The sequence below is a fragment of the Schistocerca americana genome, chromosome 10 (assembly GCF_021461395.2).
Source record: "Schistocerca americana isolate TAMUIC-IGC-003095 chromosome 10, iqSchAmer2.1, whole genome shotgun sequence".
Classification (NCBI taxonomy): Eukaryota; Metazoa; Arthropoda; class Insecta; order Orthoptera; family Acrididae; genus Schistocerca; species Schistocerca americana.
The window spans coordinates 50,942,775-50,959,754 of record NC_060128.1 but is presented as its reverse complement, the minus strand read 5'-3'; the positions used below and the strand labels follow the sequence as shown (position 1 = coordinate 50,959,754).

At 46.7% G+C, this 16,980-nt stretch overlaps 1 protein-coding gene and 1 non-coding gene across 4 annotated transcripts in view; both read right to left on the bottom strand.

Annotated features, from left to right (window-relative positions):
* LOC124552487 (aminopeptidase Ey-like) overlaps nucleotides 1–16,361 on the bottom strand; it is a 440,551-nt gene extending 424,190 nt beyond the window's left edge. For all 3 annotated transcript variants that reach the window (XM_047126769.1, XM_047126768.1, XM_047126770.1), the window contains exon 1: nucleotides 16,254–16,361. The gene's annotated coding sequence lies outside the window, so the exon portion shown is untranslated. The remainder of the gene's footprint in view (nucleotides 1–16,253) is intronic.
* Nucleotides 5,697–5,770, bottom strand: Trnat-ugu. Its single transcript has one exon. It is a non-coding gene; the product is annotated as a tRNA-Thr (tRNA).
* Nucleotides 16,362–16,980: the final 619 nt, after the last annotated feature.

Sequence of the window (16,980 nt, the reverse complement as noted above, 5' to 3'; positions counted from 1 at the left end):
ATAAACGTCTCCGAACGCTATCACGCTTACCAAATAACCCTGTGACGAAACGCGCCGCTCTTCTTTGGATCTTCTCTATCTCCTCCGTCAACCCGATCTGGTACGGATCCCACACTGATGAGCAATACTCAAGTATAGGTCGAACGAGTGTTTTGTAAGCCACCTCCTTTGTTGATGGACTGCATTTTCTAAGGACTCTCCCAATGAATCTCAACCTGGTACCCGTCTTACCAACAATTAATTTTATAAGATCATTCCACTTCAAATCGTTCCGCACGCATACTCCCAGATATTTTACAGAAGTAACTGCTACCAGTGTTTGTTCCGCTATGATATAATCATACAATAAAGGATCCTTCTTTCTATGTATTCGCAATACATTACATTTGTCTATCTTAAGGGTCAGTTGCCACTCCCTGCACCAAGTGCCTATCCGTTGCAGATCTTCCCGCATTTCGCTGAAATTTTCTAATGCTGCAACTTCTCTGTATACTACAGCATCATCCGTGAAAAGCCGCATGGAACTTCCGACGCTATCTACTAGGTCATTTATATATATTGTGAAAAGCAATGGTCCCATAACACTCCCCTGTGGTACGACAGAGGTTACTTTATCGTCTGTAGACGTCTCCCCATTGAGAACGATGGACACAGCAGCGCATCCGAGGCTCGCTACGGCGGGGCGCGTGTTGAACACCTCGTGCGAGAGACAGCTGCACGTGCTGTGCTGGTGCGTTCCGGGCCCGTGTGTTTCCCCTGACTGACGAATCGGGGGAAATGAGTTGTGACACGGAGAGAAAGCGTTTCCACACCCGTGTATATGACACGTCATTTCTTCGTCTACGTCTGAGGTACGTGTCCTGCAGTTTGTGCCGTACGTTTTTGTTATACACTGAATTTAGCAATTGCGCAGTACTGCCGGACTGATTACTAGTTGGCAGAGGTCACGAACGTTAATTAGACTTCCGAGCGTGTGGTCACCGGCGCAACCTCTTCATGGAAAGGGTGTGGCAGCGAGGCGGTGCGGCCCCGTTACTGGAGTAGAGATGCCCAAACTCTTTCATCCTTGGGAACTAGTTCAGTGCTGATCGTTCTTTTTTGGGAACCGTTCATTTTTACTCGTTCACCGTTCATTTGTGCTTTGTATATGGTTCTTACGAAAAACTGAAAACTAGTAGCGTAGGTGACTGAAGGATGGAGGGCAACAAGAGGGGGCACTTGCCTCCCCCCTGGAGTATAGAATTTTTATTCATTACAGAATTCTTACACACTTTTAGAAGTAATTTCTGTGATTCTGCAGAACCTCTAGTTTAGCCAACCGTAGCCTTGTGTGGCTGATCGCAGGGAAATAACATAGGGTGGCGCACGGAAAACCGGCCCCGAGTATAGACTGCCCGCCATTTACGGACGATGTGTTGCCCGTTACGACCAGATACAACAAACAGACAAACATATAATAATTAGGCAGTGAAGAAATAACAAGCTAACGCAAGCAACAATTGCGAAACAATCGATGACGATGTGTAGAGAGACGGAGAAGAGAACATGAAAATCTCACGCGACACGCATGCGCCATAGCTCATGTAGTCTTGTAAACCTGCTGGTGGCTGTTTCCCAACTTAACAGACCCCAATTGCCTTGTACAAAATTCTTCGACACCACTTCCACTAGATAGCTATGCTACGTTGTAAACAATAATCGTTTAGACGGTATATATACTTCACGTTGTCTCTGAGTTTCTAGGCGAAGTAGTAAGTAGAGACTTCATGGAAGCATAAAATAAAATGTGGTTTTCTCATACTTGCGTCACACGCTTAGAAAAAATTTGGTTTTTATGTTGCATTATTATAGTTAATGGAGCAACCATAATAAATAAAGTTTTTGGTTTGAAAGCTCCTTCTGAACAAATGTTTTTGAGATAATAAGTAAATACGATTTTATGGGAATCTATGTCTTTCCAAATGGAGAGGCACCGCTTTTCCTGCTGAGCCAAAATGACCCACAAGCCACTTTTTTTTTTCAAAGAAACCAAACTAGCAGGTAATGCAAATTGGAAACAACCAAACTTAAATAATTAGAGCCTTCCTAAATGTAATGCTTTGTATATGAAAGATACACAAAAATCGTTTTATATCAATTTTCTTACAGTAAAAGTTAAGCAAATTATTGAAATTTAGCTACTAAATCAAGTCGATGAAACCAAAAAATATATGAACAACAAAAAAAAAAACTTGCCTTGTTATAAGTATGTCTTCTGCTGTTCATCGATATAATGAAGTGAGCTGATATGCCCTTTTGTTACCTGAAAATACGTACCTGTTACATACAAAGTAATTTTTATGTAATTTACGTAACTATAAAATACTTTTCGATTACCGGTCGTGGAAGTTGAATAGCCAGAACCAAGTGCAAGAACAGTTTGGAACACACGTAAAATGTGCGAGCGCAGTGAACGAAACGAGCAACTGGATACTGAACTAACTAGGAGCAGTCGGCAGTGGAACTGAGACAGGTGGTCATGCGAAGAAAGACGAGTGCGGCCGAGGGAGACCGAGACTGAGACGAGCACGTGACCGAGGCTGGAACGAGAACTGCTGAAGTGACCGCCGCGACCGAAGTGAACTAGTGAATTATGGACCGATCGTTCCTCGTTCCCGGAAACTATAAGTACACCGCCGCGACCGAAGTGAACTATGAACCGATCGTTCCTTGGAACTCGTTCCTCGGTCCTTTCGTTCATCTTGGTGAACCGTTCCTTTGCACCCGTTCGTTCGCGAACTACCCATCTCTATGCTGGACTACTGACCCTGCCCCCTGCCTGCCGCAGCAGCAGTACCCCCCCCCCCCTCCCCCCACCCCTCGCTAGATGCACTATCCGCCGCTAACTGCCCGCAATTTGCCGGGTTTACACGTTGCGTGGCATTTAGTATCTGCAGTAACGACAGGGGCGCTTTTATGTAGTCCGGGCTGCGACCAGCGTAGTCCCTGGCGGCTTTGGCGGGACCGCCTCACAACTCAGTCCGACACACCACGGTAGCCGGAGCCCCACACCTGCAGGCATTTACCGAAAAACCATACCGGGCGAGGGTCAGTCTAAAAACTTTATGATCTGGCGAGCCACGCAACTGCCCTGATACCGGACACACTGACACGATAGGTCTTCGCAATCGGTGCGACCGTTACGGCAGCAAGAGCGGTCGTTTACTGTTTATTTGTGCGACTTTAAGATGTGTGACGAAATAAGCGATCCCGTCGAGTAAAATGAAGCGCCAAAGAAACTGGTATAGGCATGCGTATTCAAATACAGATATACAGGGTGAAAAGCATTTAAACCGACTAACTCTGGGAGGTTGAAGGGGACATCGAAACAAATATTATTCCCTATTGTCATTTTTTCCTATGAGGACTATTTAAACCGCTGGAGGCCGTATTACGATCTTCAGTTGTTAGAGGCCGTATTACGCTCTTCAGCTGTAGGCAACTCCTGGCCACCAGTGTAGTAGTGCATTGTCTCTGTTTACTAATGGAGCTCGATGCCCGCAGCTCGTGGTCGTGCGGTAGCGTTCTCGCTTCCCACGCCCGGGTTCCCGGGTTCGATTACCGGCGGAGTCAGGGATTTGCTCTGCCTCGTGATGGCTGGGTGTTGTGTGCTGTCCTTAGGTTAGTTAGGTTTAAGTAGTTCTAAGTTCTAGGGGACTTATGACCACAGCAGTTGAGTCCCATAGTGCTCAGAGCCATTTGAACCATTTCTGATGGAGCGATACACCTGGAGTGAGTACACTGATATGGTTGGTGCGTACTACGTAGCGCACCACAACGGACGAGCTGCACATCGGGTTTATCAACAGCAATATCCTAATCGCCGTATCCCGCACCATACGACCTTTGCTGCTGTGTACCAACGTCTGCGTGAGACCGGGTCATTTAGCAGATTACCTGGACAGGGACGCCGTCGCACGGTAAGAACGCTGCAATTTGAGGAAGCTGTCTTGCAGCATGTGGAGCGGGATCCTTCAATCAGCACTCGTGCAATTGCACGTAACACGGGGACTAATCAGACGAATGTAAGAACAGTCCTTCGAGAGCAGTTGTTACGTCCATTTCACTTACAGCGTGTCCACAACCTGGAACCAGTTAATTATCCTCCCAGAGCACAGTTTTCGCAGTGGTACCTGGGACACTGTGAAATGCATCCTACATTTCCATCCTGTGCGTTGTTTACCGATGAAGCAACGTTCTGGCGTGATGGAGTCTTCAACATGCACAATTCGCATGTTTGGAGTGAGGATAGCCCACACACCACAGTTACTAGCGCTCATCAAGTGCGGTTCTCCGTTAATGTGTGGGTCGGTGTTGTTAGGGACTGTTTAATTGGGCCGTATCTGCTACCTAGGCCATTAAACGGCAGGCACTATCACAATTTTCTCGCCAGAGCATTGCCAGAATTGCTGGAAGACGTCCCGCTCCCTACAAGACAACGCCTGTGGTTCCAGCAAGACGGGGCGCCGGCACATTTCAGTCTTCGTGTGCGTCGATTCCTGGACCGACGGTTCCCAGAAATGTGGATTGGCAGAGGTGGTCCTGTACCGTGGCCTGCTCGATCCCCAGATATGTCCCCTCTGGACTTTTTTGTGTGGGGAGCGATGCTCAACCTTGTTTACGGAACTCCTGTTGCATCAGAAGAGGATCTGGTTGCCCGGACAGTAGCAGCAGCAGGAAGAATTCAGGATACTACTGGGGTTTTTGCCCGTGTCAGATAGCACGTGATCCGACGGTGTAATCCTTGTTTGCGTGTCAATAGAGGCATTATCGAAAATCTACTGTAATTGAAATTGGGTTCCGTTAATGTGTTGTCTCTTGGTCATAAAAAATGGAAAAGCGTTTGTTGGTTTAATTAATATGCCGCCAGATAAATCTTCCTCTACCGGTTTAAACACTCCTCATAGGAAAAAATGACATTACGGAAAAATATTTGTTTTGATGTCCCCTAAAACGTCCCAGAGTTTGTCGGTTTCAATACTTTTCACCCTGAATAAGCGGCAGACAGGCGGAAAAAAATAACTTTTTTTTTATTTTGCTTCAGCAGTAACCGCCGTAGCTGTCGATACACTTATTCCACTGCGAGACAAGAACGTCAGCACCTTCATGGAAAAATGTTTGTTGGTGGCTACGTAGTCAGGCCTGCACCTCGTTGTCCGAAACAGACCGACGGCCACGAATGGTTCTCTTCAGGGCTCCGAAAATACGAAAACTGCACGGGGAGAGATTGGGATGTGTGGAGGACGTGTAAGGGCTTCCCAGTGAAACTTGTGCAACCTGGTCAAAACAGGAGGCACGCCAGCTGCGGTAAAGTCGGTGATGAAGTGTCTCTCTGATTGCGAGGGCCCGTCACTCACTGACTTACTCTTGTGACGCGGCGCCACAATCGGCGCACAGCGTTAGGGGGCACTTCGGAAAATCTAAAGCGCGGCCGTGGCATCGACCCCGAACGGTGAGGATGTTCACGGATGTCGTCATTCAGTTGCAGGATAATGTCCGCCCACATGTTGCCGAGGTTGCTCTTTAGAAACTTGTCATTAAGTTCCGGTGGGAGGTTCAGCACTCGAACATTGGTATATTCGTATATTCCAATAAAATGAACACCCTTAGCTGCTTACAGGCGTTGACATACGTCAACGGGGACAGATGAAAATGTGTGCCCCGACCGGGACTCGAACCCGGGATCTCCTGCTTACATGGCAGACGCTCTATCCATCTGAGCCACCGAGGACACAGAGGATAGGGCGACTACAGGGATTTATCTCTGGCACGCCTCCCGCGAAACCCTCATTCTCAACATATTGTCCCGCACTACATGTAGTGGCTGAAATGGATAGAGCGTCTGCCATGTAAGCAGGAGATCCCAGGTTCGAGTCCCAGTCGGGGCACGCATTTTCATCTGCCCCGTTGACGTATGTCAGCGCCTGTAAGCGGCTAAGGGTGTTCAATTCATTGTAACTTCTGCATGGTCACCGATGACATGTCCGAACATCTTAGTATATATATATTGGTATATTATATTTCAGCACCTGCGAGTGACACCTCACTAACGGAATTATCGCCACGCTCGAACCGCCCTTGAGAACGATGTCGCGATAGTAATCTTTCAAACTGAAGGGGATCCATAAATTTCACGTAAAACACGTGCTCGCCTGCACCAAAATAAGCGGTGTGGACCTGAACAGAGTTCACACGAATTGCATCGACAAGCCGATCGTCACTTTCTAGATACCCGGCCTGCTCGAGATTAAAGCTCACAGTACCTTCACGGTAGTGGTAGCGGAGCGGCCGACGCCGCTGGAAGTAGACGAACACTGAACAGACAGTAAAGCCGTCGGCACACAGGCCGTGCTGTCGAACGTCAACGTTGAGCGTGCCGAGTTCCACGTGCTGCTGAACGCTCAGGAACGATGCGACTCGTGCATACGGTACGTGGGCCCCAACGTGGTATACGCGATCGCAACGCACTCCAGCGGCAGTTGAGGGATGTTTCTAGTTCGTAAACCACACTGTTCACTCAACTGGCGCGCGTAAAATTCCCGCATTAGCTCTATTAAAACGCACATTTCCTCCATCTTCCACCAAAAGGGAAGTACCATGTCCGATCAATAAGGGCACAGGCTTATAAAAGTGCCATTACAAACAGTGCGTTACAAAATTGGAATACTTCTCCGCATAAGATAAACATTATTTCATCATTCCCACATTTTAGTAAAACCCCAAGGTCAGTCTCACTCGATCACTGCTCCTTTGTTTAACAGCGCGTCGTCAAAATAAGTATGAAATGCTAATGTCTTTGCAATACATAATGTCGACTATTGAGTTAAAGTCCGTACCTATTTTGCCATTTTAGAGAAGAGAAACCTTAAGCGCTTCTGCTTCTATAGTCTCAGTATCAAATGTTTACTAATTTCAATTTACTTCCCATCTCAGTTCAGTATTTAACACAAATTATATATCAATGTCATTTCAGAGATATTACGTCGGTTCCACACTAACGGAATAACACCTAATTTTTATTTAACATCACTTCTATTAATAATCCTTTTTCTTATGACGTAAATGTTTAATGAATGATCACTATCTAGGAGGAATGAGGGATTGATCCTAATCATGAGATAATAGCTTTAAATGAGCCCGCAAACGTTAATTAAATAAAAAGTCACGTCCACGTATGATATGCGAACAACTTTCGTTACGTCCGTTTTCACGTATCTGTCAAAACTAATCCTGTCACCCACAATTCAAATTAACACTGACGTTAACCCCTTCTGTCGGAACATCGAATCGTAACTACACTCCTGGAAATGGAAAAAAGAACACATTGACACCGGTGTGTCAGACCCACCATACTTGCTCCGGACATTGCGAGAGGGCTGTACAAGCAATGATCACACGCACGGCACAGCGGACACATCAGGAACCGCGGTGTTGGCCGTCGAATGGCGCTAGCTGCGCAGCATTTGTGCACCGCCGCCGTCAGTGTCAGCCAGTTTGCCGTGGCATACGGAGCTCCATCGCAGTCTTTAACACTGGTAGCATGCCGCGACAGCGTGGACGTGAACCGTATGTGCAGTTGACGGACTTTGAGCGAGGGCGTATAGTGGGCATGCGGGAGGCCGGGTGGACGTACCGCCGAATTGCTCAACACGTGGAGCGTTAGGTCTCCACAGTACATCGATGTTGTCGCCAGTGGTCGGCGGAAGGTGCACGTGCCCGTCGACCTGGGACCGGACCGCAGCGACACACGGATGCACGCCAAGACCGTAGGATCCTACGCAGTGCCGTAGGGGACCGCACCGCCACTTCCCAGCAAATTAGGGACACTGTTGCTCCTGGGGTATCGGCGAGGACCATTCGCAACCGTCTCCATGAAGCTGGGCTACGGTCCCGCACACCGTTAGGCCGTCTTCCGCTCACGCCCCAACATCGTGCAGCCCGCCTCCAGTGGTGTCGCGACAGGCGTGAATGGAGGGACGAATGGAGACGTGTCGTCTTCAGCGATGAGAGTCGCTTCTGCCTTGGTGCCAATGATGGTCGTATGCGTGTTTGGCGCCGTGCAGGTGAGCGCCACAATCAGGACTGCATACGACCGAGGCACACAGGGCCAACACCCGGCATCATGGTGTGGGGAGCGATCTCCTACACTGGCCGTACACCACTGGTGATCGTCGAAGGGACACTGAATAGTGCACTGTACATCCAAACCGTCATCGAACCCATCGTTCTACCATTCCTAGACCGGCAAGGGAACTTGCTGTTCCAACAGGACAATGCACGTCCGCATGTATCCCGTGCCACCCAACGTGCTCTAGAAGGTGTAAGTCAACTACCCTGGCCATCAAGATCTCCGGATCTGTCCCCCATTGAGCATGTTTGGGACTGGATGAAGCGTCGTCTCACGCGGTCTGCACGTCCAGCACGAACGCTGGTCCAACTGAGGCGCCAGGTGGAAATGGCATGGCAAGCCGTTCCACAGGACTACATCCAGCATCTCTACGATCGTCTCCATGGGAGAATAGCAGCCTGCATTGCTGCGAAAGGTGGATATACACTGTACTAGTGCCGACATTGTGCATGCTCTGTTGCCTGTGTCTATGTGCCTGTGGTTCTGTCAGTGTGATCATGTGATGTATCTGACCCCAGGAATGTGTCAATAAAGTTTCCCCTTCCTGGGACAATGAATTCACGGTGTTCTTATTTCAATTTCCAGGAGTGTATTATGTGAAAGTTTATTCTAGACCCCGAATTAATTCCTTTCAGATTCGCGCACGACCGAACAGCAGAACGGAACACAAACGACTTGTTTTAACATCCGAACAACGCAATGACGTTACATTACGACAATGTCCGCCCAATGAACATCTCTTTGACTTTATGTTTTCTACTCTGCTTAATTAAATTATTCCTAATTACAATTTATTCAGCTATTTAACGAAAACATCTAACAAAAAATAAAATAAATTTATCCCAACGTAAAAGATCCGTTATATGTGTCAGGACTCGAGCCACCGCCCCAACAAAAAAACTCATTATTATACAGTGACACTATTCACTACGCTAAACCAACATCACATCTTCTGTACCTAATCATAGTATCTTACCCCTTGCTGAAAACTTTAATCGTAGATATTTTACTAATTGAAATTTAATTATAACACATTGTATCAAGAACAATGCGTTTTGGGTGGATCTTCAGTGTGTCGCTGCCATCAAATAGCCTACTCTCATAATACGCTCGTTACAATAATTCTTTTGCCACGAATTTGATGTTTCTCATTATTTTGTTGGAACAAATTACACAACTAACAACGGATTTTCCAGTGATTCTCAATTTGCTGGTACTCAGAAACGGCATATATACGTATAGGCTTGAAATGAATGCCAATATGGCGCCTCGCAACTCTGTACTGAAGGGAGACGGCGTGTGTGTGACGTAGGTGGCGGTGTGCCATCTCATTGGTCAACGCTCAGACGCACGCTCAGAATATCTGACAAGCCAGATACTGCTCTGCACGTTCGGAAAGACCCCCGAGCGTACAATTCCACGCTGTGTCGTCAGAAACTCGGCGCGCTCAACGCTCGACGTTCGGATGCACGGTCCTTGTGCCGACTGCTTAAGGCGGAGCGGAGGAGATACGACTCACTCGGCAGACAGAACAACACTGCGGCTGCGGCAAGTGAAGTAAACGAGAACCTTCCCGCTCTGCGTTCGAAGCGGACCTGCCACTAGACCACGAGCTCCGCACGGTCATTTTGACGCAATACAGTTTCGGCTGTCAAGAATATTTCACGAGTTTCATAAAATTGCTCCTCCGTAATTGAAAGTACAAAGAACAGTTGCACTGACGAAAAGAAGTCCTAATTTATTGAGATTATGCTGTTATTACTGGCTGTTTTGATGAGTTTGTAGTGCTATCTGGATTAACGTTGTTTACCTTACCAGGATAATGGAATGTAGTCGAATTAAGTCGGGTGATGCTGAGGGAATTAGATTAGGAAATGAGACACTTAAAATAGTAAAGGAGTTTTGCTATTTGGGGAGCAAAATAACTGATGATGGTGGAAGTAGAGAGGATATAAAATGTAGACTGGCAATGGCAAGAAAAGCGTTTCTGAAGAAGACAAATTTGTTAACATCGAGTATAGATTTAAGTGTCAGGAAGTCGTTTCTGAAAGTATTGTATGGAAGTGAAACGTGGACGATAAATGGTTTGGACAAGAAGAAAATAGAAGCTTTCGAAATGTGGCGCTACAGAAGAATGCTGAAGAGTAGATGGGTAGATCACATAACTAATGAGGAGGTACTGAATAGAATTGGGAGAAGAGGAGTTTGTGGCACAACTTGACTAGAAGAAGGGACGGGTTAGTAGGACATGTTCTGGCATTATGTGCTGGCAATATCACAATTGGTTATTTCTGTACGATGTTGACCTCTAGCCCGATTAGTCATTTATTTCCAGCGCTGAACCCCACAATGCAATGCGAATTATTAACACCTGCGATCACACGGTTGTGTCATTTGTACTCACAATGCAGGGTGAGCCTAAAGACTTTCCCCACTTACAGAAATTTATTACGAAGCAACTAAGCACAATACAGCAATGCGGATGGCTGCGAATTGCAGCTTATGTCGTACAGTTTTCTAGGCGTCCACTTGTGCTCAGCCTGTTGCCCCAGGCGAGACTCAGGTTGTCTGCCAACACATCCTCCGTCAGCGTCTGTGCGGCAGCTCGTATCCGTGCCGCAAGACTAGGGACTGGTCGGATGAACATTTTCTCTTCAACAGATCGCCGACGTAAAAAGTCGAGAGCGGAAATGTCTAGTGAACTGGACCGATACAGCTGTCCAAGAACTGCCGAGCAAGTAACCCCCAATTTGGCCGCGCGCCATCTTGTCCAGACACGACCCGCGGTTGAAATATGTGTAACTGATAAACATTATCAGCGATCTTATATTAATATAATAGTTAAAAAACAGTCATTATCGCAAATTTCTTTTAATCGGAGTGACCGGTTTCAAGCATAAAGGATCATCTTCAGACTCCGGAACTGACTGCCCAGATCAGCGTCGTGGATCGGCGCAGCTTGCTCCACGGAAGTCCCCACCTGCCATTCTGGAGTCTGAAGATGGTCTGAAACCGGTCTCTCCGATTAAATTAAATTTGCGATCAAGACTGTCTTTTAATTATCACGTGTAACTGACTTGCAACGTAAAGTTCCAAACAAGTCCGTAATGGTAGGCATTGTCTAGATGAACCCTCCGGTAACTGCGTTGTGCATTAAACTGCGCCACGCATTTGCTTTCGGGCTGTGCTCTACCAGGATATGTCGCATCTGGACATTATGCCGGTTTACTTTGACAGAGAAGCGAAAAGTCGCTTCAATCGAAAAACAACCTTTGCCACCGTTTTAAGAAACACAACGAAAGTACGCGTAGGCGTCCTTCCGCAAAAATCTTCAGGAGCTAAGTTACTGTTTGCAGCAAATCGCATAGGCTGTATCTCCAGTGGTGTCACCGGCAGACACCACACTTGCTAGGTGGTAGCCTTTAAATCGGCCGCGGACCGGTAGTATACGTCGGACCCGCGTGTCGCCACTATCAGTGATTGCAGACCGAGCGCCGCCACACGGCAGGTCTAGTCTAGAGAGACTCCCTAGCACTCGCCCCAGTTCTAGGGACGACTTAGCTAGCGATGCTACACTGACAATTACGCTCTCATTTGCCGAGACGATAGTTAGCACAGCCTTCAGCTACGTCATTTGCTACGACCTAGCAAGGCGCCATTACCAGTTAATATTGAAATTATAAAACATGTACCGTCAAGAGCGATGTTCTCCAATTATGAATTAAAGTTAAGTATTACATCAACTACGTACTTTATTTGCTACTATTAATTCCCTTAACTGTTCCTGACCTCGCGCCAGCCTGCGTGAGCTTAAGCGCGTGCCTTTCGGCTTCGCCTCATAGTGACTTGGCTGTCTTGCCAAGTCACAACATATACAATACATTAATTCCTTAGATATAAAATTTTATAATCGGGGCAAGTCGTTATGCTCATGAGATGTATCGACAATTCAGTCTCAGAGTAACAACTGAACATGTAATTGTAAGTACAGAGGGGTCCAAAAAATGTATCCACTGTTTAAAAGTCCATAACGGGCAAACTAATTGACGGAGTTGTCTCACCTTTGGCAGTGTAATAGTTTGTAGATCCGGCAATCGCCACACAACCGTTGTACTGCGTTGTTTTGTTTTGTCAGATGACAGTCGCAAGATAGTGTTTTGTTCTTAGTTGCACCTAGTTACTCGAGTAAACATGGCTGGCGCAAGGCTTACATTCGATGAAAGATAGTCAGTTGTGAAGTGGTGTTTCAAGTACGAAAACATTAATGAGGTTCAACGGCAATGGCGAAACGAGTGCCAAACAGAGCCACCGACACGTTTAACGATTCGTCGCATTCCGGACAAATTTCCAAGCTCGATTGGGCCATTCTTCTTTGAGGGCACAGTTACCGGTGAGGTGTACCTTCAGAAGCTACAGACATCCATTGTACCTGCCATCCGAGACTTGCATGGAGACGGAAGAGCTTACTTTCAAGAAGATGGTGCCCCAGCCGACTATCAAAATCGTGTTAGGGCGAATCTCGACGAAAATCTACCAGCAAGATGGATAGGTTGTAGAGGTGCTGTGGAGTATCCACCACGTTCCCCAGACCTAACTCCTCTGGACTTTTGTGTGGAAGACTAAAGGACGTCGATTATTGACGAAAGCCACGCACATTGGATGAACTTGGAGAATCCATCGTACACTCGTGTGCAAATATCCAACTGAACACGTTGTGGTTAGTAGTTCGTGCTGCAGTTGGGCGGCATCGTTTGTGTCTGGATGTTAAATGGTGACCATTTCGAACACCTACAGTGATATCTTTAAGTTGGGCTTTAAGCTACACTTTCACCAAAAATGAGACAACTCTGTCAATTAGTTTGCAAGTTATGGACTTTTAAACAATAGATATATTTTTTGGACCCCTCTGTATATCAAATAACAATGTAATTAGTCGAATGGCTAGGCTGATGACGGCCAAATAAATGCAGTCACTGGGCCGAGAAATCTGCTCACTGATTCGGTGACTCACCGTCGGCCAACCCAAACGGATAAGGATAGAAACTTGGAATTAGGAAAGAGTGCTGGTCTTATACTGTAGGCATCCCCAAGTGGATGATATAGGGGACGAAACGTATGCTGGAAATATGTCGATATTAAGGCAATTTTGAAGCTAGAACTACGGAAACTGGTATTTGGTTTGTCGGTTAGAAATAAAAAATTCGTGCTTCAGCATTCCTGAAAATTCAGCCCCCTAAGAAAGTGAAATAGTGGATGAAAGACTTTTTTGCAATTAAAAGTTTATTAAAGAACAACTAAAGTATTTTGCTGTTGGACTTATTTGCGAAAATTGCTATTTGACTTGTCGGTTGAGAATTAAAAAAAAATGCATTTAGTGTTTTTGGAAATTCAACTCCGAAGCAGATGAAATAGGGAATGAAACGTTTTACGAAAATATTTCCATTAAGAAATCAGAATAGCTTTTTTGTCAGAATCACATTCGGAAAGGACCACGCTTATATGGCCACAATAAGCGAGGAAGGTGTCGGAGGTGTTGCAATTTGTGAACGAAATCAAAGAAGGCTATTTAACAGTCAGCACGACAAATTGGCACTATCAGAAGTACATAGAAGAAATTGATCTTTAATAAATTAATTTTGAGTAAGCCTATTAAATGTTAATAATATTATTTTTGCTGTAATTACCAGGCACACTGATCATTACTGATGACTAAGAAGGGCAGGCAGTCCGAGGAGACCGCGGGCCGAGTTTGTCGCGCCTCTCGTGCAGCCGACGTGCCTGCTGTGCGAAGGTTCCGCAGGGTCGTAAGAAACGACTGCGGCCAAGCGGTGGACGAAACGTCGGCACCAATCCCCCTCCATCTTACTTTTTCATCCTATATTTTTTTCATCACTGATCACATTACTTAATTTATATGACGTTTGAGAGAACAGAATGAAAACAACGCATTTTTCTGCAGTTGTAGCGAATTCCTTACGTTATTTAGCTATTTACTATTCGTAATTACGTTTTCGAGTACGAGGGACAGGCTTGGAAAGCCCACGTCAAACCTCAATACATACTGATGACGTTATTCACAATGAGTAATACAGTAAATCACCATCCGTTAGGCCACAGGAATAATTTACAATTAATGGATGGTACGCTCCATATGGTTCCCAAGTTGTGCAGCGACCGTAAACCATAAAATTACCAAATAAGTAGCAACCTGTCGCAAAATCTATGGTGTGTTTCTCACCTATGTTTGTTCCTTTTTTACTAATCTGTACAATCGCTTTTTGGCGTATACAGGGTGTTACAAAAAGGTACGGCCAAACTTTCAGGAAACATTCCTCGCACACAAAGAAAGAAAATATGTTATGTGGACATGTGTCCCGAAACGCTTACTTTCCATGTTAGAGTTCATTTTATTACTTCTCTTCAAATCACATTAATCATCGAATGGAAACACACAGCAACAGAACGTACCAGCGTGACTTCAAACACTTTGTTACAGGAAATGTTCAAAATGTCCTCCGTTAGCGAGGATACATGCATCCACCCTCCGTCGCACGGAATCCCCGATGCAGCCCTGGAGAATGGCGTATTGTATCACAGCCGTCCACAATACGAGCACGAAGAGTCTCTACATTTGGTTCCGGGGTTGCGTAGACAAGAGCTTTCAAATGCCCCCATAAATGAAAGTCAAGAGGGTTGAGGTCAGCAGAGCGTGGAGGCCACGGAATTGGTCCGCCTCCACCAATCCATCGGTCACCGAATCTGTTGTTGAGAAGCGTACGAACACTTCGACTGAAATGTGCAGGAGCTCCATCGTGCATGAACCACATGTTGTGTCGTACTTGTAAATGCACATGTTCTAGCAGCACAGGTAGAGTATCCCGTATGAAATCATGATAACGTGCTCCATTCAGCGTAGGTGAAAGAACATGGGCCCGATCGAGACATCACCAACAATGCCTGCCCAAACGTTCACAGAAAATCTGTGTTGATGGCGTGATGCACAATTGCGTGCGGATTCTCGTCAGCCCACACATGTTGATTGTGAAAATTTACAATTTGATCACGCTGGAATGAAGCGTCATCCGTAAAGAGAACATTTTCACTGAAATGAGGATTGACACATTGTCGGATGAACCATTCGCAGAAGTGTACCCGTGGAGGCCAATCAGCTGCTGATAGTACCTGCCCACGCTGTACACGGTACGGAAACAACTGGTTCTCCCGTAGTACTCTCCATACAGTGACGTGGTCGACGTTACCTTGTACAGCAGCAACTTCTCTGACGCTGACATTTGGGTTATCGTCAACTGCACGAAGAATTGCCTCCTCCATTGCAGGTCTCCTCGGCGTTCTAGGTCTTCCCCAGTCGCGAGTCATAGGCTGGAATGTTCCGTGCTCCCTAAGACGCCGATCAATTGCTTCGAACGTCTTCCTGTCGGGACACCTTCGTTCTGGAAATCTGTCTCGATACAAACGTACCGCGCCACGGCTATTGCCCCGTGCTAATCCGTACATCAAAGGGGCATCTGCCAACTCCGCATTTGTAAACATTGCACTGACTGCAAAACCACGTTCGTGACGAATACTAACCTGTTGATGCTACGTACTGATGTGCTTGATGCTAGTACTGTAGAGCAATGAGTCGCATGTCAGCACAAGCACCGAAGTCAACACTACCTTCCTTCAATTGGGCCAACTGACGGTGAATCGAGGAAGTACAGTACATACTGACGAAACTAAAATGAGCTCTAACATGGAAATTAAGCGTTTCCGGACACATGTCCACATAACATCTTTTCTTTATTTGTGTGCGAGGAATGTTTCCTGAAAGTTTGGCCGTACCTTTTTGTAACACGCTGTATACGGTTGCATAAACACAACCGTGTTTAAAGCTGTAATTTTTACGGTGTGTTTGCACGTGAGTAATCTACATACAGATTCGATCAAATGAAAACAAAAACCAAAACTGTGCAGACCCTGCAGTGTACGTGGCCGAAGCAAGGGGGCTGAGTTAGTAAATGCATGAAATCGCCTAAACTAGGAGCGACGCGTTGACAGAGGACGTGTAAACGGCACAGCTGCCTACCTGAGGCTGGTGTGACGTCAGCGGAGACTCGGTCAGTCGGTAAGACCAGCTGGTTAAAAGCCGGCAGGCAGCTCGCAAGAAGCACCCGTAGCCACAGACCGCGGCACAGTGTCCGCGGGCTGAGCCCGGTGCGCTCGCCTCTGCACAACGACATCCCTCCTCCCCTCCCCCCACCTGCTGTACGCCCCCCCCCCCCCCCACACACACACAATTCCCCTCTCGCCCAACTGACGGGCTGCAACCTCTCTCCGGCAACGATACACTCTCGGTGGCCTGCCCTGCTGCTGTGACGTCATACTGCCACTGTAGCCAGCGAGCAACGCGTCCTACGGCCTCACATGCTAATTAAGATCTGAAATGAAGTGTCTATTCTCGCTTTAAACTCGCCAGCGGGCCTTATGACGTCACCCCTCCAGTATCGCCATCTCCGTGACGCACGGACGCGCGATGAACCATTCTGCGCCGCTGCTAGCGTTCCTGACAAGGGAACGTCCCCATCGCACCCCCCTCTCATGTAGCTATAAGTTGGCACAGTGGATAGGCCTTGAAAAACTGAACACAGATCAATCGAGAAAACGGGAAGAAGTTGTGTGGAACTATGAAAAAAATAAGCAAAATATACAAACTGAGTAGTACATGCGCAAGATAGCCAACATCAAGGAAAATGTGAGCTCAGGAGCGCCGTGGTCCCGTGGTTAGCACGAGCAGCTGCGGAATGAGAGGTCCT